Source organism: Syngnathus leptorhynchus, chromosome 7 (assembly GCF_054491065.1).
Source record: "Syngnathus leptorhynchus isolate UIUO chromosome 7, UIUO_Slep, whole genome shotgun sequence".
Classification (NCBI taxonomy): Eukaryota; Metazoa; Chordata; class Actinopteri; order Syngnathiformes; family Syngnathidae; genus Syngnathus; species Syngnathus leptorhynchus.
The window spans coordinates 2,923,758-2,947,762 of NC_141201.1; the positions used below are offsets into that span (position 1 = coordinate 2,923,758).

The 24,005-nt window shown below is 44.1% G+C and overlaps 1 protein-coding gene across 6 annotated transcripts in view; it reads left to right on the plus strand.

Annotated features, from left to right (window-relative positions):
- lrfn1 (leucine rich repeat and fibronectin type III domain containing 1) overlaps nucleotides 1–24,005 on the plus strand; it is a 121,364-nt gene that overhangs the window by 13,865 nt on the left and 83,494 nt on the right. For 4 of the 6 annotated variants that reach the window (XM_085915575.1, XM_085915576.1, XM_085915577.1 and 1 more), the window contains exons 3-4: nucleotides 3,545–3,589; nucleotides 11,990–12,078. The gene's annotated coding sequence lies outside the window, so the exon portion shown is untranslated. The other 2 variants (XM_085915578.1, XM_085915580.1) reach the window with 2 other exon arrangements.

A 24,005-nucleotide genomic window follows, 5' to 3' on the forward strand; every position in this document is an offset into this window, starting at 1 on the left:
GTAGTTTGCGTCAATATTTTCTGTATTTCTTGCTATTTTGTAGCATGTTAGCTTGAACGCTGCTTGAACGTATGAAATGTTCTCTGAGTGACTATAGGGCTGTTTGTCTGTTTCGCTCGAAAAGAGCTATATGTTAGCATGTCAACTGTTAGCATATTACAAATATATTTTATTTCCCAGGAATCTTGTACCTATGTATTGTTGTGACCTGTGAGCACGTTGTTGGAATTTGTATTTATCTGTTGGTTTTGTAATGAGCAACAGTGCTTTTTAATTGCAACATCTGCGAACCTGTCGGTCCTCCTAATGATTCAGCATGGCTCCATTCCCTCCAGCTGGGATTTATCTCTCTGACAGAGTCCTTGAAGTGAGCCAACAGGCTCTCGGCAACAAATGAGCGGCGTCTGCCTGACTTTTTTTTTTTTTTTTTTTGCGGAAGGAGTTAATAGAGTCTGGTCCCAAATTGAAATTCGGCCCCTGTAAAAGACTCCAATGTGGAGTGGAAAGATAACGTGCTCGCTCCTAATCTACCTTGCATGTGTGTGAAGCAGGTGTTTGTTGTATTAAAAAAAAAAAAAAAAAAAAGACAGGACAAGGTGCACCTTCAAAGCGCATCGCTTCATAAATTCAATCATTTCATCCTGTCAAATGACCTCAAAGCTATTTTGACGTTTGACAGCAAAAGAACACAAACGTGTTAGCGCCCTCCCGTTAAATCTTTAAGATGTGGAGAGCTTCGTTTAGGGCCGCTCTAAACGTTTTAATGCCGCGGTTAATAGTTGGTGGGAAAAAAAAAAAATAGCTTTGATAGGTTATCATCAATTTGAGAAAAGCAAACTGATCAAATAAAAGTGACTTTAGCTCAACTGGTCCTAAATGGTCAGAATCTACTGGAAGGACTATTAGAAAGAGAATAGGGTTTTGTTTTTGCTGGCAAATTCCATTCGAAGTACAGACTGTGTGAGCTGCTCTGCAATATCTTTGCCATCTAGGCTGAATGTGTTATCATTCATCCAAAATAGACTTTGGCCATCTGCAATCAAAACTCGGCAAATATGAACTCGCGGGATCAGAGCGTCCTCGAAATTACATAATTTGACTTGGGGATTCAGAGAAATAATCACATTCTGAAACATGTTTTCACATCTAACTCTGAAAAGTTTCTAAGAATGTGGACTGCCAACAAAATGACATCATGTAATAACAAAAATGAAGGACATTTCTGGTACAAATATACATGCAGGAAACAGATATAAATTGATATAAAGCTAGCTAGCTAACTAGCCTAACTAGCCGCTTACATGCAGCGCATTGGTCTCCAAATTCTGGTGACTCCAAATTAATTTTGATAAATCAACCTGTCACTAAAGCAAGTTGCACACATGCCGACCCATCAGCAAGTAAATTGACTTTTGTTTAGGGTTATTTCAAAAGATTTGATGGCTTTAATGTGTTTTATGAAAATTGCATGTGCCAATCTGAAACCACTTAGGATAATGAAAAAAATGGTCTCTAAAAGGTTTTTGAACCAAAATACATTTTCAGCCAATTATATGTCCACCGTGTTTTAATGTGCTCAGACGTCTCATTCAGTCAAGTTGAAGGTATTACTGTACAATTCTCACCATGCATCACAGGTGAATCAATACGAACAGATTAAAAGGGGCGGCGTCATTATCACCTTGCATTCTTGCTTGTCTCCTTGGCGATGTGCATTTATGACAATGTGTGTCCAAGCCTTGCAACTAAGCTATTGAGTAAAAATGCAAAATGTTTCATCAAAATATGCCCTAGTTCGAATCCAGCATTCGTTTCCAGATGAAACATGGAAAATGTAGACAATCTAATAACCGTGATATTGTAATATATCTATATACTGTATATCCATATATATATTTTTGTTTTTGTTTTTGCTGTGCTGCAGATAAAAGCATAATAGTCATTTTTGCTTGGACACATAATCACTAACACTTTTGAAACAGTGCAGGATGTCTTGTTTTGAAGGTTTGGAGCGAGAGAAGAAAATATCAGACAAAGCTTCATATTCATATCATTGCGGTTATGCATGAATGTGCTTCTGTAATGAGAAATAGATTTGATTTCACTCTGTAGACATTCGCCAAAAGCTGCAGTTTTCTCCAATAAAAAGCCCCCCAAAAAAACACATTTGGTCCGTACTCTGCAAATAAAAACCCTTTGTGCAAATGGTGATGTTATCGTTGCGATGACAAATAGAGGGCGACATTTTTAAAACATCGGGTGATATCCCCGGCAGACGGCATTTGAAACGGCCGACCATATGATGCCGTCTGGTGTCATTACTCGCGGTGGGTTGAGCGATTACTTAGGCTAATAAATTGAGTAAAGAGAAGAGTTGTCTCCCTCGTGGAGGTAGACGTCAACAGGTCGGCAACCGACGATGACTTATTTATGACCGTTTCGATATTTCGACAGCAGGACATAAATCCATGTTTATTTCGGAGTGTGACTTTGCAAAGAGAGACACTCATCGGATGTGTTTGCACGCGGATGTAAATAACAAATTTCCATCGTGATTTTTTTTTTTTTTAACATTACCCAAAAAATTGGCGAAAAAGTTTGCCGATTTTTAGCCATGTTGTAAAGTAAGATACTATAGAATTATTATGCTTTAAAAAAAAGAAAAAAACTGGAGTGTCAAATACACACTCATGTGCCGCCACTGTTTCTGTTCTGATAGCACATCTGAAGGCGGAAAATTGAAGTGGCAACTTCCTCGTGTTCCATGCCTGCATTATACAGAAAAATGAAACGGGAAAAATCCGATGTTCCTTCTACCTTTCCTTCTGATATCCCACTGCAGCACATGGAAATGGGACTTTCCTCATCTGCGGCTAATATGCAAATGAGCCGGCTAGTTTAGCAGACGGGTGGAAATGTTATGTTGTGATGCAGCGCGCGATGCTTTTCCGGTGCCCCGAGGCTATGTTGTGCTGTTTGACAGTCATTATTGGCGCTTAAGTAGATGAGGGGGGTGTTGAGGGGGGGGGGGTCTTTAGCCTCCAAGGCTATACTGCCTGCTTCACAAATTGACTGTTTAGTTATGTGAGGAAGTCCTGAGACACGTATACACACACACGCCCCAGGGTTTTTAGAGGTCAAAAATGACTTGAAACAAAAAAAGTAGAAGTTTTTCCTCCCACAGGAGCTCAACCCCATAGGCCAAAATCAACATCTGAGGAAAAACACGTTTATTTTTTTTTAAACCAGAGAATTTTGGTTTTAAATGAATGAGAGGAGCCTCTGTTATTGGCTGGAAATCAAGTTGTTTGTGTTTATTCCCACAACGGCGCAAACGGCCATTTGTAACTGCACTTGTTTATAGTAAATTAACAACAAGAATTGTAAAAGTATTACATCACACTTTTTCACAACCACTCGTGCTGGTAAACATCTATACAATGTGATGAATTTTCCTCTTAGCCACTCTCAATTTTGGTTTTTGGTGTTTTAAATGTGTAACTGATTAATAACTAATTAAGGTACCACTTTCCCTTTTGAACAGGGCTTTGGCGCCATAATAAGGTCATCTCTGAAAATGAGCAAAAAGGTGAGTTATTCAATCATGTTCCAAATTCCTTTTGTCGCATTTGTCGTGAGTCAGCAGTAACATGGCAAATTTGACCCCAATGACATTTTCCTTCACATAGCATGTCGGCGCTCTCATTGTCACAAGGAATCCATGTTGTCTACTTAAAGAAATAAATACCCCAGCACAAATAAATGTCTTGTACTTGATGCAAGTTGAGTCAATAAACACCCCAGGCCACCGGTTGAGGAAACGGTAATCAACGTGAAATGCTTCCGAGGTCTTGCCGGTAATTCAGCAGCGGCAGGGAAATTAAATGTTAAAAAAAAAAAAAAAAGTGCAAAAAAGCAGCTCCATCTTTGCTTCCATTCGCTGACCTTGCTATCCCGTTGAGATGAGTAAGCAGACAAATGAAATGGACCTATTTTATGTTATATATAAATTGGCGAAGAGGACGAGCTGGTTTTATAAGGAGAAAGCCAAATGAGAGAAAAAGATTGAAAACGCAGCGTCCGTTTAGAACAAACCAAAGCACTTGCCACTCAATTATTTGTAAACGCAAGTTGATTTTTCTTGCCTTTCCTACAGGCCACAAGGTTTTATTAGCACTACCTGCCATCGTTCCTGAGCCCCGGTGCCACGGTTATTGCATGGTGTCGTGTTTGCGTGTGTCAAATTTCACTTTTAGGCCTTTGCCATGGATTTGTGAGGCCAGCTCAAGATGGCTGGCAGATGGCCGTTGTCTCATTATTTGCTCCCGAGCCCCGTCGCCTGACAGTCAATGCGATGCCATTATTTGGAATGCTGTACGCTGAGGTGTCTCCGTATTAGTTTCATGATTTGTAGCTTCCTAAAAGCATTAAATGGCCAAATAAAAAAGTTCTAGTAATAATAATTCACACTTCTGGAGGTACAGGTAGCGAGTCGGTTCAAATTTAGGCTAAAGCCATTCCTGGCAATACGAGACGCCGCCGAGTCAGATTAGCGCAAGCGTTTACAGATGCTAGCTAATATGGCGCCTCAGATTGTTTTCACAAAATAGCAGTTTTGGATTTTGAAATAATTTATAAGAATAATTAAACTCTCAATCCGCTGGCCCGCTGAAGCGTAGCATTTCTTGCAAAATATGATTTCTTTTGTTTTCCTTGTTCAGCCGCCGAGTGAATGGAAATAGCCAAAGCAAATAGTGTTTGAGGGTTTCAGCCTTTGATTTTTAAATGTTAACCCTGAAGGTAAAATAAATATTGGCACAATGCTTAACCTTGTGTAAGTATGTGCTGGAAAAACATTTCACATCTCAGCGGTTCAGACTGTGCTTCTCACAAACTAGGGTGATTACATTTCAATTGCTGTTTTGCGCGCCGAAATACTTCACGTGGTCCGGCAGCTTACGATTTGGCGCCGGGACCGGATCCAGGCTAGGTGAGACGCGTGATGATCAACGCCCGCGGCTCTCATCACGAGCGGCAAACGAACGACCTGACAAATGGACATGATTCGTCACGTTAATGCACAGAGCGGGGCTCTTCGTCACGGCCGCAAATTAGTCGCGGCCTATTCATTTGCAAACATCCCGCCAATTCCCGGATCCACAACCTTTAATTTATTTTGCTCGGCAATCTGGACCAAAGATCACATGATCCTCAATATTGTCATGTAATCTCAATTGTAATCAAATGGAGCCTTCATTAGCAACACATAAAAAAATGATAGGCACATTTTATTTTATTTTTTTTTAGATGCGAATGATTATTTCAGTATATGTCAATTTTATTTGTGATAAAACTGAAATATTACAATTTACCAACAAGTTTAACTGGCAATTGCGACAATTAGCGCCAATCATTTGTTTGTTTTTTTATTTAATCGCTCCGCTCTTGCATGTACAGGATATAAATCCACTGACTTTCACAAGCGACAGTCTGCATTCATAAATTGCAAATGCCACTTCAGCCTGATACTTATTGATGGTGTTGACATTACGGTTTCCCTAATGAGGAATAAATTCCGCGTGTGGCGCAGTGCAGGGTAAGTGACGGTATTTTTTTGTTTTGTTTGTTTTTTTTCCAACCAGTGAGTGCAACTCCTAAAGTCCAATGCCCCAAAAATTAGGATCGACGTTCCCTAAAGCTCAATTAACAATAAGTTTACTCTTTGTTGTCAATGCACAAATTTTGTAGCAAACACTAGCTGTAAGAAAAGCAGAAAATTACGCGTTTGGGAGCGAGTGGGTGCGAATGTGTGTCGGTGAGCTTTCAATGAATAGTTGCTAGGTCGTAAAAAAATAAAGGCGAGTCGGCGCATCGTAAATCAGAGCGAATCGGTGGGTTACTTCGTCTTGTCACTATGTAGTATACATGTATGTAGCTGGTTCCTGCACACGGCTGTCACATTCAAAGCTTTCATATCCGAGTGCGCAAACGTATTGGACCTGACAGCACAGGAGTGCAGTTCATTAAGGAAAGCACATACGAAAGGAGAGTGCGCCGTCTTATTCCTCCAGGACTAAATCGCTAGCACGGTGTGCATCATTAGACTTAATATCATACACGGGGTGAATGTTGTTTCGAGGCTGGCTTCCCCCCCCACACCCGAAACAATTAGTAGCACTTTGCAGCAAAGCCCGGTGGTTTGTCTTTATTAATCACGCTGCCAAGGCTTCTGATTGTAACCACAACAATCAATGCGACATTTTCCCACACGAGAATGAAAAATGAAAAGTCGACAATGTGAGGTTTTCAATGATGACGAGGTAAGAGATTTTATATTGTCAATCTTTGTAATTACTTTTTAAAGCGGCGGTAAATTTTGTGGGTGCGAGCGAGCGAGCGAGCGAGCGAACGTGCGTACGCTTATTGGAAAGACATCAGAATGAAATATTAGTTTTGTAGCAGCGGGCCGAGAAGATGCTTGTTTCAGCAGGTTGCGCGCGACACTCATCCTATCAACCGGCCCAATCAATGACTTTTTGAAAAAAAGTCTGTATTTGTGTCAAACAATTGAAGGACGTTGGCGCTTGGGCAAGATTGACACTATACAGCATAGGTGTCAAACCCGAGGCCCGGGGGTTTATATACGGCCCACCACATCATTTTATGTGGCCCGCCAAGACAAATTTTACACCAACGTTGTGTCATTACTTTTTTTTAAAATAGACATATCGCGAGCAATTTTTACCATGCATCGTTTTAAACTATTTGAACAGTTTTTACTAGTCTCTGATTTCAGAACTAATTCATCAATTTGTTGTGTAGCCCATACTGTATGTATATAGAAGACATTGCCAGTCGTAATGGCCCTCCGAGGGAAACTATGACTATACGGTATTTGAATCATATTTTTAAACTCTAGGTCTCAGGGGAGAATGCGATAAACCACCACCAACTGTAACTGAAAATGACGAAAACCTGTTTGGTGTCGCGGCGCCAGATGTTCCCCAGGAAGCCATAGTGGATGCGTCATTCCAATATACAGACAGGCGGCTGTGCAAGTGATAATTGGTCCACGACTGCGAAAAGGAACGAGTGTCGTTTGAGATGTGTTCATCAATAATAGATTATCCGCTTTCCTCTTTTGCTGGTATAGATTTGGATAGTATAACATGAAGTGGTTTGTAATGTTTTTAACACGCTGGCATCTTCACATCCTGAAAACCTCGGATCTAGAAAATAGACGATGAAGAATGCCAACGTGACGTGACTCCATGCTCGGCAAATACCCCGCCTACAAATGCTACTTCCTGACATGTCATGACAAAACCATTTCACGCAGCCTTTTGTGCGCTGCAGTATAATGTTCAATAAGTACACGATTTGAATGACCCCCATCTCACTCTAAATTGCTCAAATGAGTGCGTGTAGAAAAAAAACCCCAAAAAAAAAACCAAAGGCAATGAAACCTTGAAGTAAGACGACTTCATAAGAGCTCATCGACGTGATAGCTTTTTAAGTTCGAGAAGTCACGCTGACATAGTGGCCCGTCCTCCAGAGTCATTTTACCTGCCAGAGTCTTGTTGAAATACTGCGCTGAAGGTGGCTTAAAGAGGGATAAACGCGAGGTGGTGGCGACCTGGAGGAAGCGGGTGCCAGGCAAAACCTCCTTAAATCAGCGCACTAAATAAATCCTTGTTAGCTCATGAAAATTACTGGCGCGCGGATGGCAAAACGTCGAGGCTGCCTACGGTGCGCCGAACTTTTCAAGGTGATGCCTGAGAAACCCGCATCGGTGGCGGAGCGTTGCCGTGGCGACGGAATCATACTTGATAAAGAAAGTCATTCAATCGGGGGAGAGCTCGTGGCGTTTGGAGCATGTCGCCTCTTCTATGAAGGAGTTGTTAACAAATTCTTTTTTTTATCATAATTAAAACGGGCCAGATGCATACCGAAATCGGGGCAGATTTCAACGTGAAATGCCAAATTATAATAATAATAATAAGTAGTAGTTTGAAAGCAAATCGCAAGTACTTCACCTTTCTGTGATCCGCCGTGCTTTTTAATTTCAATTACATTTTTTCCATCTCGCCGGCTTTTACCGTGTTTTAAAGCTTTTACGCAAACGAGGACTTTGTCTTTGGTCCTTTATGAATGTAATGATGTCCGCCGCTTTGATATGACTTGAAAAGACTGTTGGTGGGCATGTAAAAAAAACGAAAAGAAATCCTAATTTAGAGAGCAGGCCACTAAAATAGTCAAGTAATAATGATAGTCATGGATTTTTCTGGAGACATATCAAAACGTAATTTCCATGTGATGTGACACAAAAGTGTAACATGTGCTTTTGTTTCATAGTAAAGACCACATGAAAGTGGAGTATTAATTGCGCCACTCTATTCATTCTGAAACGACAGACATTACCCACTGTCGGAAAGAGGGAGCACCCACTTTACTACAAAATCCATTAAATTAATAACCCTGAATGAATTAAAGTTGCTCAAATTTGCCTCGATGTGATCACTCATTTGAAGGTTCACGATTTTTTAGCACTCTGAAGGTATTAAATTACTGGGAACTAATAGACGCTCCCACATGAGTTGTTTTTTTTTGGGGGGGGTTACATAATATCCCCCTAAATTGGCTTTTACTCCAAGCATGGGTTAGTGTTCAGGTTTTTAATATTCCTGTGCGTACCTTCAAAAACGTAGAGTTGATCCGTGGAAACATTTTAGGCACGAACGAACCTCAAAAATTAAAATGAACGTTTTTGTTCATTTTAAAAAATAGTTTTCATTTACGACAATTAGGCCAAAATTGTATTGACACAATAGGCAAACCAACTATCAAGTTTGAATTATTGTCTATGCCAAGACTCCAACTAGCATTAGCTGTTGCGCATCGTAAATCAGCGCATCTAACTAGCATTAGCTGTTAGCATGTTTGTTTAATTTCTGTAACTAGCATTTTCTTCCAACATCATTACTTCTAAAATGGCAGTTAGCATTAATAGTTAGCTTCTGAAACTAGCCTTTGTTTTTACAAACTTTGCATCGCTTATTTTTAAGACGTCAGTTAGCATTAGCTGTTAGCATGTGAACATAATTTCTCGAGTTACTTTAAAGCACCTGAAACTACAATTTGAAACTGTTAGAATAATCATTTAATTTCTTGTTTTTTTTACTTCTACATTTCTACAGCATTTATTCCAAGGCCCCATGCAGTTACCTTTCAGGTTAGCACGTCCACTGATTTCTTTATTTTACCCTCGTGTCTCTTCTGAAACTTGCATTTCTTTCACCTCAAAATTACCTCGACATTTGATATGTATGTGTGCTACTATTGAATTATTAATGAATGAAACCGGAATATGCAATATAATACGGCTTGGCCCTCGGGGAGTATTTTTCAGGTTACCAGGAAAAAAAGGCCCATTTTTCTGTTATAGTGTAGGAGGAGAGATTTCATAGAGCAGATGCTGAATGCAGGGTACGAGGTCTTCTGAGAAACATACCAGCCGCTACATGAAACGAGCAATCCGATCACAAACATGCCATTGTTTCTATTCACCTGGAAAATAACCAGTTGCCAAATTTGAATTAAGGGCTGCTAATCTGTTGAAGTTAAACACAATTACAATCATCAGTGGTAATTTTGTCACAAGGACAACTCTCTCTGTTTTATGTCTCAGGAAGACGAAAACAAAATCACTGGCTGTTCATTTAGCACCTTTCATTTCCGACTGTCAGGCCTTTGTTTGTTTGCCGGTTTAATTAAATAGTTCCACTCGGGGAATCTCGTGGGACCCCGCTCATTCCGCCCTCAGATCCATTTTAGCTTCTTAGCCGCACCAATTCGACATTAGCGTCATGTTGAACTTGAGCTAAAAATAAAAGTAACCCAATTCAAAAAGTCAAAACTAAACTAACTAAAAACTAAATTAGCCAAAACTACATAATAATAATTAATATAACTATAAATAAAAACAAATGAAAACCGACTAACTCTGATACAGCTAGCAAAGCTAATCTTTTATCGACGCTAACAGAGGTTCCTTGTAGGGCCCGGCAGCACCATTCATGGCAACATCAATTTACTTTTTCGGTATCTTCTTAGGGTGTTTTGTAACAACAAAATGAATACCACTTCCATGTTTTCCCTCCTGTGACTCCAAACCATCTAACCTTTAAGTGTGAAACTCTCGAACCAGTGCGCAACGCTCCGCCTGCCAGAAAGCTTCTTCCAATTACAAGACCGTCAGAGCCAATTAGCCCGTCGGCAGATGAGCCCGCACCAGCGTCTGTATCCGCACTCAACAACTCTCGTATTGTTCCCGACTCGACAAAATGCTCCAACGCTGCAATTACCGTGAAAGATTTGTTTAGAGTGTTGGGGCACCCGGCATAATCGTCACTCATTGACAGTTCCGACAGTTAGTTGTGGCGAAGCAATGCGGCTCTTTTCATATTTTCCCAGCAGCTGTTCTCAAATGAAAAATCCATCATTAGCATACGATTTATCTGCGGCAGGCAACGTACGTGCTGCCGCTGCTTGGCTTGCAGTTTTCCTTGATTCTATTCGGCGGAGATCAGCCGTTAAATGCCGCCAAATGAGATTAGAGATTAGACACCCGGCTGGTTATTGGGGTGCCCAGTGTGCTTGAACCCCCAATGCAGCATGTGATGAAAAGTCTTGACAGGTAAATAAAATTGAATTTCATGATGTCACACTCACTCGGTTTGTGTGTGCAAGACTTCAGAAGCTGTCCAAAAAAAAAAAAAAAGAAATCTCACAAACACACCGGCAGATTCTTAAAAGGTCCATCTGACAGCTTCTCCACTTTCGACTCTGTGATTCCAGCAGCAAACTTTCATTTGTGACTGGAGCTCGTGTTTCTGTGGCGTTCCTCCACGTGAGCGTTTTCACCGGCGACGCCTAGCTTCTCAGCGACGATACTTTGTTTGAGATGATTGCACCGCGCGAGGCCAGACCTCCTTTCATGCCGTACGCGCGTCGACGGCACGCGGAGAACAAAGTGCTCTGTGTTTGCGGGGATGCTAACTTAGCTCCTCTGAGGTGTCTCTCATTAAACAAAACCTGTGCTTTGATGTCGCTGCAGAATATACTGTCGACGTCGCGTTAAAAACAAAGTTCTCCAAACCGTGTGATTCAGTGAATGAAGGCAAATATTTTTGACCCAGTGAGCAAGTCATTCATTTTTAGAATCCCATTGTAGGTTCCCCACTAAATTTGGTGAAAGCTGCCTATTGTAGCTGCACACAATAAAAAAAAAAAAACCAAAAAAATCAATACCTTATTTCATTCCTCGAAAGGAACCATGTCGTCACTTGACCGAGGACATCATAGCGCAACGCTTAATCTCCTTGACAGCACCCTGACTGTTGACCACAGACACCCAACCGCCAGTACACAAACTTTGACTGGCCGTCAACAAAAAACATGACCAACAAACCTGTAAAGCGCCAATGCTTTGCCGTATGACAGCAAAAGAATTGCTGTCGCCTCTGGAAGGTCACCCACAAAAACCCAAACTGCTATAAACAAGTACTCGTGTGTGTGTGTGTGTGTGTGTGTGTTTGCGGCCACTGTGGAGCAGTAACCACGCCGTCACGCTATTTCAAGGAGATTTCACACCGACTCAACTATCATTAGCCCGTTTAATTGCTCCAAAGAACTCCCGTGCAGTCGCACCAAAGCAGGATTAAACGGTGGTTGATCTTCCTCGTCATGCTCGTCGTCTTCTCTGATTCGAACAATAAAGTCAAACTCACCGGGGGAACATCCTCACCGTTATTCGTCACCTTTTTTTGCCTTATAAAAGTAGGCTGTTTTTTTTTCCCCCTTACCTTTTTAATTTCATCCTACACGAGTCTAATTTCGGAAACATGGCCACTGTCAGTGTTCATGTTCAAAGCGCTTTGCTTAAACAATGGCAGAGAGTAGACAAAAATGTCCATCTTTTTGTCAACAGGTGGATGTAAAATTATTACAAGCAGAGCTAAGGGATGCTCTGCAGTTGCAAAAAGGCCATAGCGACGTGGGACTAACAACGCTCGACAGGTAAGACCATATTTTTTAATTTGAATTAGTTAGTGTTATAATGTGCAACCAGCTCGCTACATTTAAAGGGAATGATTGAGTTTAGCTCTAGCCGCTCCCACAACAGCGCAGTGTTCCCTCTCTCATTTTGCCACCCTTTACTCATCTGCAAAATTAACATTAGTCGTTGTTATATATAAATATGCATTTAAAAAACAAATCCCCTCTGTGAGTTGACACCTTATCGTGGGGGAGGGGTTTGCGTGCCCCCATGATCCTAGGAGCCATGTCTGGGGCTTCATACCCCTGGTTGGGTCACCCAAAAGGGTCCTAGGTGAGGGGCCAGCCAAAGCACGGCTCAGAAGACCCCTTATGATGAATAAAATATATGGACCCAGTTTTCCCTCGCCCGGACGCAGGTCACTGGGGCCCCCCTCTGGAGCCAGGCCTGGAGGTGGGGCTCGAAGGCGAGCGCCTGGTGGCCGGGCCTTCGCCCATGGGGCCCGGCCGGGCATAGCCCGGACAGAAAACGTGGGTCCCCCTTCCCATGGGCTCACCACCTATGGGAGGGGCCAAAGGGGTCGGGTGCAAAGTGAGCTGGGCGGCGGCCAAAGGCGGGGACCTTGGCAGTCCGATCCCCGGCTGCAGAGGCTGGCTCTGGGGACATGGACTGTCACCTCTCTGGCTGGAAAGGAGCCCGAGCTTGTGAGTGAGGCAGAAAAGTTCTGACTAGACATAGTCGGACTTGCCTCCACACATAGTTTGGGCTCTGGTACAGGCCCTCTCGAGAGGGGCTGGACTCTGGAGTTGCCCACGGTGAGTGGCGTCGAGCAGGTGTGGGCATACTTATTGCCCCCCGGCTGGGCGCCTGCGCATTGGGGTTCGCCCCGGTGAACGAGAGGGTAGCCTCCCTCCGCCTTCGGGTGGGAGGACGGGTCCTGACTGTTTGTGTCTATGCACCAAACGGCAGCTCAGAGTACTCACCCTTCTTGGAGTCCCTGGAGGAAGTGCTGGAAAGCGCTCCTTCTGGGGACTCCATCGTTCTACTGGGTGACTTAAATGCTCACGTGGGCAATGACAGTGAGACCTGGAAGGGCGTGATTGGGAGGAACGCCCCCCCCCGATCTGAACCCGAGCGGTGTTCTAATGTTGGACTTATGTGCTCAACACAGATTTTCTATAATGAACACCATGTTCGAACATAAGGGTGTCCTGTGTGCACCAGGACACCCTAGGCCGCGGTTCGATGATCGACTTTGTAGTCGTGTCATCGGATTTGTGGCCGCATGTTTTGGACACTCGAGTGAAGAGAGGGGCGGAGCTGTCAACTGATCACCACCTGGTGGTGGGTTGGCTCCGATGGTGGGGGAAGATGCCGGTCCGACCTGGCAGGCCCAAACGCTCTGTGAGGGTCTGCTGGGAACGTCTAGCAGAATCCCCTGTCAGGAAGAGCTTCAACTCCCACCTCCGGCAGAGGTTTTCCCACGTCCCGGGGTAGGCAGGGTACATTGAGTCAGAGCGGACCATGTTCCGCACCTCCATTGTTGAGGCAGCCGACCAGAGCTTTGGCCGTAAGGTTGTTGGTGCCTGTCGTGGCGGCAATCCCCGAACCCACTGGTCGACACCGGCGGTAAGGGATGCCGTCAAGCTGAAGGAGGAGTCCTATCGGGCCGTTTTGGCCTGCGGTACTCCGGAGGCAGCTGACGGGTACCGGATGGCCAAGCGGAACACGGGTTCGGCGGTTGCGGAGGCAAAAACCTGGGCGTGGGAGGACTTTGGCAAGGCCATGGAGAATGACTTCCGGACGGCTTCGAGGAAATTCTGGTCCACCATCCGGCGTCTCAGGAGGGGGAAGCAGTGCACAGTCAACACTGTTTACAGTGGAGATGGTGTGCTGCTGACCTCGACTCAGGACGCCGTGAGTCGGTGGGGAGAATACGTCGAAGACCTCCTCAATTCCACCGACACGCCTTCCATTGTGGAAGCAGAGCCTGGAGATTCTAAGGCGGAGTCTCCAATCTGTGGGGTTGAAGTCAGTGAGGTAGTTAAAAAACTCCTTGGTGGCAGGGCCCCAGGGGTGGATGAGATCCGCCCGGAGTTCTTAAAGGCTCTGGATGTTGTGGGGCTGTCATGGCTGACACATTTCTACAGCATTGCGTGGACATCGGGGACGATGCCTCTGGATTGGCAGACTGGGGTGGTGGTTCCCCTCTTTAAGAAGGGGGACCGGAAGGTGTGTTCCAATTACAGGGGAATCACACTTCTATGCCTCCCTGGTAAAGTCTTTTAAGGGGTGCTGAAGAGGAGAGTACGTTGGGAGGTCAAACCTCGGATTCAGGTGGAGCAGTGTGGCTTTCGTCCTGGCCGTGGAACCTCGAGGGTACATGGGAGTTCGCCCAACCAGTCCACATGTGTTTTGTGGACTTGGATAAGGCGTTTGACCGTGTCACACGGGAGGTTCTGTGGAGGGTGCTTCGGGAGTTCAGGGTGCCGAGCCAACTGTTAAGGGCGGTTCGGTCCCTGTATCACCGATGCCAGAGTTTGGTCCGCATTTCCGGCAGTAAGACGGATTCGTTCCCAGTGAGGGTTGGACTCTGCCAAGGCCGTCCTTTGTCACTGATTCTGTTCATAATTTTTATGGACAGAATTTCTAGGGGCAGCCGAGGCGTTGAGGGGGTCCGGTTTGGGGACCTCAGCATCGCGTCTCTGCTTTTTCCAGATGACGTGGTGCTGTTGGCTTCTTCTGGCCGTGATCGCCAGCTCTCACTGGAGCGGTTCGCAGCTGAGTGTGAAGCGGTCGGGATGAGGGTCAGCACCTCCAAATCCGAGTCCATGGTCCTCTGTCGGAAAAGGGTGGAATGCCCTCTCCGCATCGGGGATATCTTGCCCCAAGTGGAGGAGTTAAAGTATCTTGGGGTCTTGTTCATGAGTGAGGGCACCGCTACTCCTCCACGTTGAGAGGAGCCATATAAAATGCCTCGGGCATCTCATCAGGATGGGTCCTGGATGCCTCCCTGGGGAGGTGTTCCAGGCATGTCCCACCGGTAGGAGACCCTGGGATTACCCAGGACGCGCTGGAGAGACTATGTCTCTCAACTGGCCTGGGAACGCCTTGGGAATCCCCGAGATGAGCTGGATGAAGTGGCTGGGGAGAGGGAAGTCTGGGAGTCCCTCCTAAAGCTGCTGACCCGACCCCGGATAAGTGGAAGAGGTTGGATGGATGGATTTTAAAAAATTTCCACTGCAACATGAACTATGTTGGACAGTTTAATCCCCCCCCCCTCCCCCTCCCTTTGCATTCTGCATTCAAAATACTGGCATATGTCTGTAGGTGTGCTAATTGGTGCTGATTTCAAAAGACTCAGACTTGGCAGAGGTGTTTGTGCTCCCCTGATTGCCAGTCTAGTTACATTTTTGAAAGGCAGTGTTCTGGCTGAAGCTCTTGTACTAAATGTCATGTGGTGGTGAAGTGTACCTAATATAAGGTCCAATGGTCCCCAAATGAATTCATGTTAAACCAACACAGTGTGATGATGATTTTCTTCTCCCCCCGAACGTCATCCTGATCTCTCCTAACAGAGCCTTTTGATTTTCTTTCTTGCACCTCTCACAATAATCGGGCAAGCGGCTGGGCCAATGAACCGGCTATTGAATATTGATCGACCATCCCCAGGGGAAATTAATGAGGTATCAAAGTAAAAAGGGGCTCCATCACATGTCAGGTGCAGAAAAGTAAAACGGGCGACGGGCCAGAACTGCTTTTAGGTGTTGGCGTTGATGTTCCGAGGCGCCATTTTTTTAAATTGGGGTGTGCAAACAATGACAGCTGTTTAACCAGGGGCGCTATTGTCAAACTGGGGGGATTTATGGATCAAGCAAGAAAGCACACAGTCATCGCAGTTCTTTTTTTTTTTTCTTTTTTTTTTTTTTTTTTTTTTTACTCCAGAGGCGTAGCATTCAACTTTCCAATTATGAGCGGTGCAAGAACAGCTGCTTACGAGCTTTCACTCGGCTTAGCTTTGCAAAGTGCACAAACAAATCAACGGCCGGGCTGTGAAGTCAAACTAGCGGTGATGACATTACACGACGGTTTCCCCCGTTGCATGCTAGCTGACGCGGCGACGAGCGCACCTTTGCCAAGGCGGAGCCTCCACGGTAATCAAATTTGGAGTTTCTGGCATCTCTCATAGACAGAATTTTATGTTCATCAGTGAAGCTCTCCAACGTGCGCTAGCGACAAAGCTGTTTCGACTAGCCTCAGGAGCTTTCCTCTGTGATTCGACGATTTGACCCCAAGCAGCAAAGCTAGCCGCGCAAACCTTTTAGCTGGCGACTGATTTTAAGCCCGCCGAACTGATAACACGCAGACTTAGTCGGGTGCTCTCGAGGGGGGGCGACTCCGGGCCCTCGTTGGACCTTTACCCACCGCCGCAGTTGCACTTATCACTCATCTATTCCTGAAATTCAACTTCATGGCATCAGGCCAGCCAATGACGAGCTTCCAATTGCGCTCACCTGCCAGGCTGCTTTGGGATTTCCGCTTGTCGTTTTGATAAGATTACAACTTGAATTAATGCATCTACTGTAGCGGCGGATTGTACGTTGGCTACCTGGGCCTTCAGTAGGGATTTGCCCGACTTAATCCGCCTCTTAATACCGCTGATACCACGGAGCAATTATAGAAACCGTCAATACTACACAAAAAGCATTATAACAGCACTAAAGTATGCCGCTGTGTACGTCTTGAGCCGGTCAGAATCAATATTTTGTCTGATTGTGTCACAAATATAAAGAAAGTGCTTTATAGCCATTAGAGATGCTGATTATGAAATGCCTGAATGTGCGCAGGTGGCTACAAATGCGTTTTGCTAGTTGAACTTCACTGTGACAACTTGTCCCCCACGAGGACACGTCTGAAATCTGATTGGTTAAAACCGTCCCAGTGGTTATAGATGTAAAATTACAGTACCACTCAATCGGCAGGTGGCCGACAAATGGATCGACATCGAAGCTGAAATCTGATTGGCCGTAACAATCTTGCCCTGCGGCTGACATAAAGAGAATAGACTGCTGGAAATCAAATAATACAATTTCCTGAAATTTGCTTTGGGATTCCCACCTCATGTGTGAATGCGCCGACTGTGCGTACTTCCTAGAATGTCGCAAGCTCGTCTCGCTATGCTGCTATTATTGCCCTTTGTAATTAAAACAGGCAAGAGGTGGGAAAACTCTCATTAGGAGCGCTTAGATTGTGATGATGGCTTATAACGGAGGAGTCGAATGCTATTGAGAGATGCATATTTATGAGATGTCAGGAAATGGCACTCTGGTAGACTGACGCTGCCGTTTTGACTCCGATAGTCTATAATAGCTACGACGCTTTGGCAAGTAACTTAAAATGAGGTTCGCAGTATTACAATGATAATCCCTCCCCAAAGTTTGATGACTCATTTGACCTTTTTTTGCCGGATAGAAGTGGAAAGGAACGGGGTTTCTGCTTCGATATGGAACAATTGTGTCAGAGACTCTGAGGGAGATAAAAACCCTCCACGGACATAGCGGCGCGGGGCCAAATCCGATGTAATCCTTTTTGCTTTCACGGGGATTAGAAGTAATGATTTGGGTGCTTTATCAACAGGGCCCATCTTAAGTGAAATTAAAATCAGTTATCATTATGTTGCCGATTCTCCGTTGGAAACCGGCTGTTCAACTTTTCATGATGTTTTCCCGCAAATTAAAACCGCTCCTAGGTGTTTTCGTTGCATGGTTCGGTTCAAATACCTCACGGATTAAAAAAATGACAAGATATGAGATACAAGTGAGAACTGACTTTTTGACAGAGTTGTATTTATTAATTCATTTATTTATTTGCTTCAACTTGTGAACTTGAGACAGAAGCCCTGTATGGTGACGTGAACTCAGATCAAGTCACTTTTAATATGAAAATAGACCAAACAAAAATCTTTTAAAAAAGAGGCAACAGACTATCGCCAGTTTACTGGACGTTGACGCTGGCAAAAAGAACAGAAAGGATTACATTTTATTTCAAACAAGCAAATAGCTTAGATTTTCAGTTCGCGAGCCTAATGCTAATTAGCATGTTGCGATGCCATAATCTTTACGTAAACAGTGCAGCAACGGCTGTAGCAGAACAACATAACAGCACTAAGTCTTATTCTTCAGCTGCTGCGAAGAACAACTATTAGTGCCGTACTGACGAGCAGAGGGAAATTGAGACAATTAGGCCCAAACTTAAATGACAAATATTCTGGCATGGGCAACCCAAATAAATTCACTTGGTTGTGCAATTCAACGTTTCGCATCGTGGCCAGACACTCCAAGAACTGTATTCCCATACAAGCAATTAATAGAGACATTTCCCATAATCCGTCCCCTATAGGACACGAGAGTGAGAGCTGTACATTCACTGCGAAAAAAAATGTGGAAGCACAAGTATGCGTGTGTGTGTGTCATTGTACTTTGAACGTTTCCGTCGCGGGGTGTTTGCCAAGCACTGGAGAGTGAGATTGCCAAGTGCGAGTGGCCGCCGGAGACAGTGAGAGACAGTGGCGGCGACGCATGATGATTGCCACTTTCTCTTGTGTGATTTTTGAAAGTGAGATCCAGGGAAAGGGAGTGGAGGGGGGGGGGGTAGGGTGAGTGGTGGAAAAACAAGTTGACGCCCAATGATTGTCAAAATGCTGTCAATTTGAGAGCTGTCTACCTGGTATCGCCATGACAACAATCTGGTGGCAAAATGTGCTTCGAGCCACACGATCCTCCCCTTACGCTTTTTTTTTTTTTTTAATCTTGTGGCCTCCGTCCACATGTCGGGCATATTTGCACAAGTGACAGCCGCAAAGAATAGCTGATGAAGCGTCTGTGAGCGCAAGCACTCTTCCAATTGCAGTAACAAATTGTCTTGCTTGTAATCAGCCCGCTGTTCCCTGCTGTTCTCATCAAAATTCTTTTGAATGTTCTGTTGCCATGGCACCTTGAAAAATCGGCTGCTGAAATGTTTTTTTTTTTTTTTCCCTTTATTTTCCCCTCCCCTGATGTCAGTGCTCATTTTTCTGGCCACTTACCGCAAAGACGTTGATCCTCGCGATCCATTTGGGACCAAATTAGTACATACAATATTTACCTTGCATCTCGTGCTGTGCAATTCCGTGGCGGGGAGCATTGATTGATTCATTCCCATGATTTTTTTCTTTGGGAGATGCATTTAGGAAGACTAAAGCACAGATTACAATCCAGGTACAGCGGAATCGCCAAGGTTTATATCTGGGGCACTGAATGAGAATAGGAAACATCTTTAGTTGCCATCGTAAAATCTGAATTGACTGAAAAAGCCATTTAAAGTAACATATTCAACTGCAGGCCACTAGTTGGTGGTGGTTAACACAGCCAATTAAATCTGCAAATAGCCATAAGTGGGCCTCTGTACCACCAATTTGCGACGTATGCATGGCTTCTGCAGAATTTTTCATGGGTCTACTCATGTTAGTAATTTGGCTCAGGGTTTGTTTTAAAAGGCCCGCGAGGGAGCTAGCTAGCATAAAACGCTAGCCAGCATAAAACTGCCAGAAGCCATACTAGCTAGCATAAAACGCTAGCTAGCATAAAACGGCCAGAAGCCATACTCTCCGTTTGGTTGAAGAATTATTCTAGTGATAATTCAAAACCCCAAACTAGGATCCTAATACAATCCAGGATCACCCAAACCAGCAGGATCCACCGTATGTAATTACGTACACGAGTGATGAATGGGTCCTGGCACCGCTAAGTTCATATGGGACACACACAAGATGTACATTCATCATACGAGACATTTGGTGAAGCACAGACTGCGAGATGTCTTATTAGAGTTTTGTGTTTTATGGCAAGTCATCAAACTTTGCTGCCTGAAAAGAAAACGTCGTTTTTATTTGTTAAGCTGTTTTGTTTAAAATGGAGTTGCAGTAAAAAAGACGATTAGCAAACACAAGCCACCATCTGTCCCGGAAATGTGGTTCAGATTTGGTAGCAGTCAGAAAAAAATCTCCTAAAACAACCCAAGTTTATTTCAAGTACATGTAAAAATGGTCAAACTAAAATGGCAAACTCTTTGTGGTCTCGACATATTCAAAATGGCCGACTTTCTGTCAGTTTTGGCATTTTTAATGACATGTATTTATTTGTTTACATTTTATTTTATTTCCAGCGTCCTTGTGTGTCTTGAGAGGCGCTTTATAAATGCAATTAATTATTACATCGTGATGAGACAAAATTTCATACTGGCAAGAGAAACTGAAAGAGCCAAGATTGATCTCGAAGGACGCCAGGCAGAAATTGACCAACTGGAGAATATTGCAGAACCAAAATAACAGGCCTTGGGCATGGGTTGCTGCCCTCTTTCTTGTGCTCTCGCAGCAGGCTGACACCTAGTTGACTAAAGTTAGACATTTACCGGTGACGTCACATGATTCAAAATAGGACTCGGAGACCCACTTTTGCTGTAATCGGATGCACGATCGACTGCTGCCTGGCATCGGCGGGATGCGAGAAACGCGGATTGAGTTTTGAGCTATTCATAAAAAAAGAGAAAAATAGAGATTCCAGATGGATTGATGCCGCCTCTTTGCCATAATTGAAGGTGGTCACGTCATAAAAATACAATATTCTTGACAACACATGAGCAGCCCCCCAATCTTAGTGAAGGCTACATGTAGAAAAGAGGAGAGGAAAGGAAATGAAACCTCTCAGTCGAACGTGCGCACTCATTTGTTGTCAGCGGCCGGTCTCCTGTACGCCATCAATTTCCTCTGTCAGGAAACAAAACCAAAATGTCCAATTCCTAACATTCATTAAGCGATAAACGACGCGTATGATCGATGATGTCACAGCCACATTTCCTGAATGAGTCACTGCGGCGGCGGCTTGCCGAACATATTGTCAGAATTCACTTAAACGCAGCCCAGATGTTCTGTGTGCACCTTTTATTGCGGAAGAAAATGTGTCTTTCAGTACGGCAAGAAGCGATTTAAATTTCATTACAAATGGTACAGAGCGACCTGGGATCATCCTCTTAGCCAGTGACAATGAAATGACACATCTACTGTCAGACAGCCTTTTGTGATTTGTAAAGGCCAACTTTCACTGACATCCGTATCCAAGTAGGCTACTTTTAATTTATACGGGTAAAGTAAAAAGCTATTGTTATGAAACAGATTAGACTGTAGCTTATCTTATCCAGGTCATCCGGCATGTTTGTGGTTTACTTTTAACCCTTTAAGCATGGAGACAGACAATATAGTACTCAGTCATACTTTTAGGTTGTTGTTTTTTTCCCATTAGTGCCGCACTGATGAGTTAGGAGTTCTGTTTTAGGCAGGACAAGCGCTGTTGCAATATGACTGGCCGCTGCAAAGAGGCAATGACTGCTTAGAACTCCAGGTGGGATTCATAACGACACTCCCGTAAACTGTTTGTCCGTCTTCCTTACGGCGGCATATTTAATACCCTCCCAAAAAACAAAAAAATCAGTACTGTAAGTTTTTTAAAAGTACAATATATTGAAGCGCTTGTTATTCCTCATACACATTACAATTGTTTTTAGTGGAAGGCTGGAACGGATTAATAACATTCCCATCCATAACAATGGTAAATGATGTTTTGAGATTTAGTCCGTTTCGTCACAAGTGTGGAAATGATGGAAATAAACTCATATCTCAAAGCACCATTATATTCCTATTTTCTCCCACATAACAACAATGCGCTTTGAATAATACAGTAAGTTTCGTCATTGACAGCACGGGAGCGAGTTACGCCGCTTTCTGCCCATACATACATTTAAACCGTCAAGAGACACGGAGTGCTAGCAAACCCTCTTCAAGATGCTGATGGTAGCTTTGCGTCACTTCTTTTGCTTGCTGTGAAATTGCTCAGCCGCCCATAAAAAGGCATTGTGTGAATACAAACAAGGTAACCTCGCTAATGCGTGTATTTTATTTATTTTTACTTGTGTTGGGAGAGCAATGCTGACAAGCCAATTACAGCCTACGCTAGCTATATCGGTTGCATCCAACTGCACAGCTGCATGGAGGCATAAGAGCATAATCCTCAGGTTGTCTTCTAATTATGATGCTGGGCCTAAAACAGCACTTTTCTTATTATTATTATTATAATTCTCGAATGAAAATGAGGGCCAGAGGCGTCCCCCCCCCCCCCCCCCTCTCCACCATTAACTTGCCTCTGGGATGCCTCAAGGGTATTTTTCTTGGCTGTGACAAAGTTTGAAGGGTCAGAAACGAGAAGATATTTCATACTTTGTTTATAATGAGATTTTATTTGGCCAAAAATCTGAAAAATTGTGATCGGGCAGCCTGGTATAAAGACTAAAGTTATTTTGGCGATTGTTTCACAATTCAAATTATGGGTTAGGTTAATTGAAGGCTTTAGACCGTCATTGAAAAAAAAAACCATTGCGTTAACAAAGAATAAAATCGAAATCTAACTGAAACTAGATTTTGTGAAAATCTTTGGGGGAAAAAAAACAGACCTTGCAGGGTTGCGCAACTGGCGCGCAAGTCTTAAAGTCAGAGCGTTGATCCCTGCCACGAGGCGAACATTCTAGTAATCGGCGCACTAATTCTTCCTCGGAATCCACCCGAGACCGTTCACTGACACGCTGAACTGATGGAACGTCGCATTATTGCTCCGCCGGGCTCTGGTCGGCCCGGTCAGGAGAAATTGAGGAATTTCGCTCTTCTTAATGGAAATTGATTTGTGCAATTTGTTAAGTGTGACAAGGGCAACTGTGGGTTTAAAAAAAAAATAAATAAAATAAAAAATTCAGGGGGTGGATAGACATGCCCGCGTGTGTTTCTATCGAGCATCTTGCGCGCGTAATACTTAGCGGGTCATTAAACACGCCCCCTCGATGGGCTTGAGTGGAACCGACCTGAGGGAATCATATTTGGAAATATTTGCGTCCAGACGAAGGTGAAAGGATGTCAGAAGAAATGCCAGGTTAAACGTTTTCTATTGTCGGGATCGACCCAAAGCGAAACGGAGTGAGATCACAATATGAGAATGTGTGAGCTGCTGCTTATGAAACTCACACCGGTTTTCTTTCTGTGTTGATCGCCATTTCATCACTTTAGGGAGCCGCAACCAGCGAAGACGCACAATCACCCAATACGGCCGCCATCAATCACTTTTTACAGTGCATTACCGCCAGTGTGCTCGCTGATATAAATAGCTTTCTCGGTGCCTGGACTTCCGCCGCTATCAGTATTCATCGCACGTGGCGCGTGCGTCACGTGCGCTCCGACACGCTCTCGTAAATGGAAACTCTGCGGGATCATGGGAACAAATCCTGATGCACTCCATCAGGATGCTTTCGACCCAATTATCCTGATATTCAATTACTGCCGGTAGATAACGGGTGTCTATTAGGAGTATGGCGTTTATTAGCGGAGAGGCCCGGATTCACACCAAAAATCATTCCTTTCAATTTATACCACAAGTTGGAGTGCTCTAATCATAAAATACAGCGAAATGAGAATTTATCTAATGAGAGCGAGTAAGGTGAGCAGCATTGTTGATTGCAGCCTCCTCTTCTAAAATGAGCTGTTTTCACATCCCAGCGATTCATTAGAAACACCCCGGAGGCGCTCGGCCCATTAAATTCTGCCCTTTAATTACAACTGCCTCGCACATCAGATAACGCTGACACCTGTCACGCCGCAGGAAAGCCGAGCTCGCGCCGGCCGGCGTGAAATTTACCGAAAAATACAACAAGGCCCGAGGATAAAATATATTCCTATAAAAGTTCACTGTGCCTACATTTGACCCGTTTAAGAATGTAAAGCGCACCTGCGGAGCGTCCTAACGAGCGCCGACGCCGTAATTTTGCCGTGCTTTTATTTGCCGGCGTTCCCGCTTTATTGGAGGTTTACATTTGG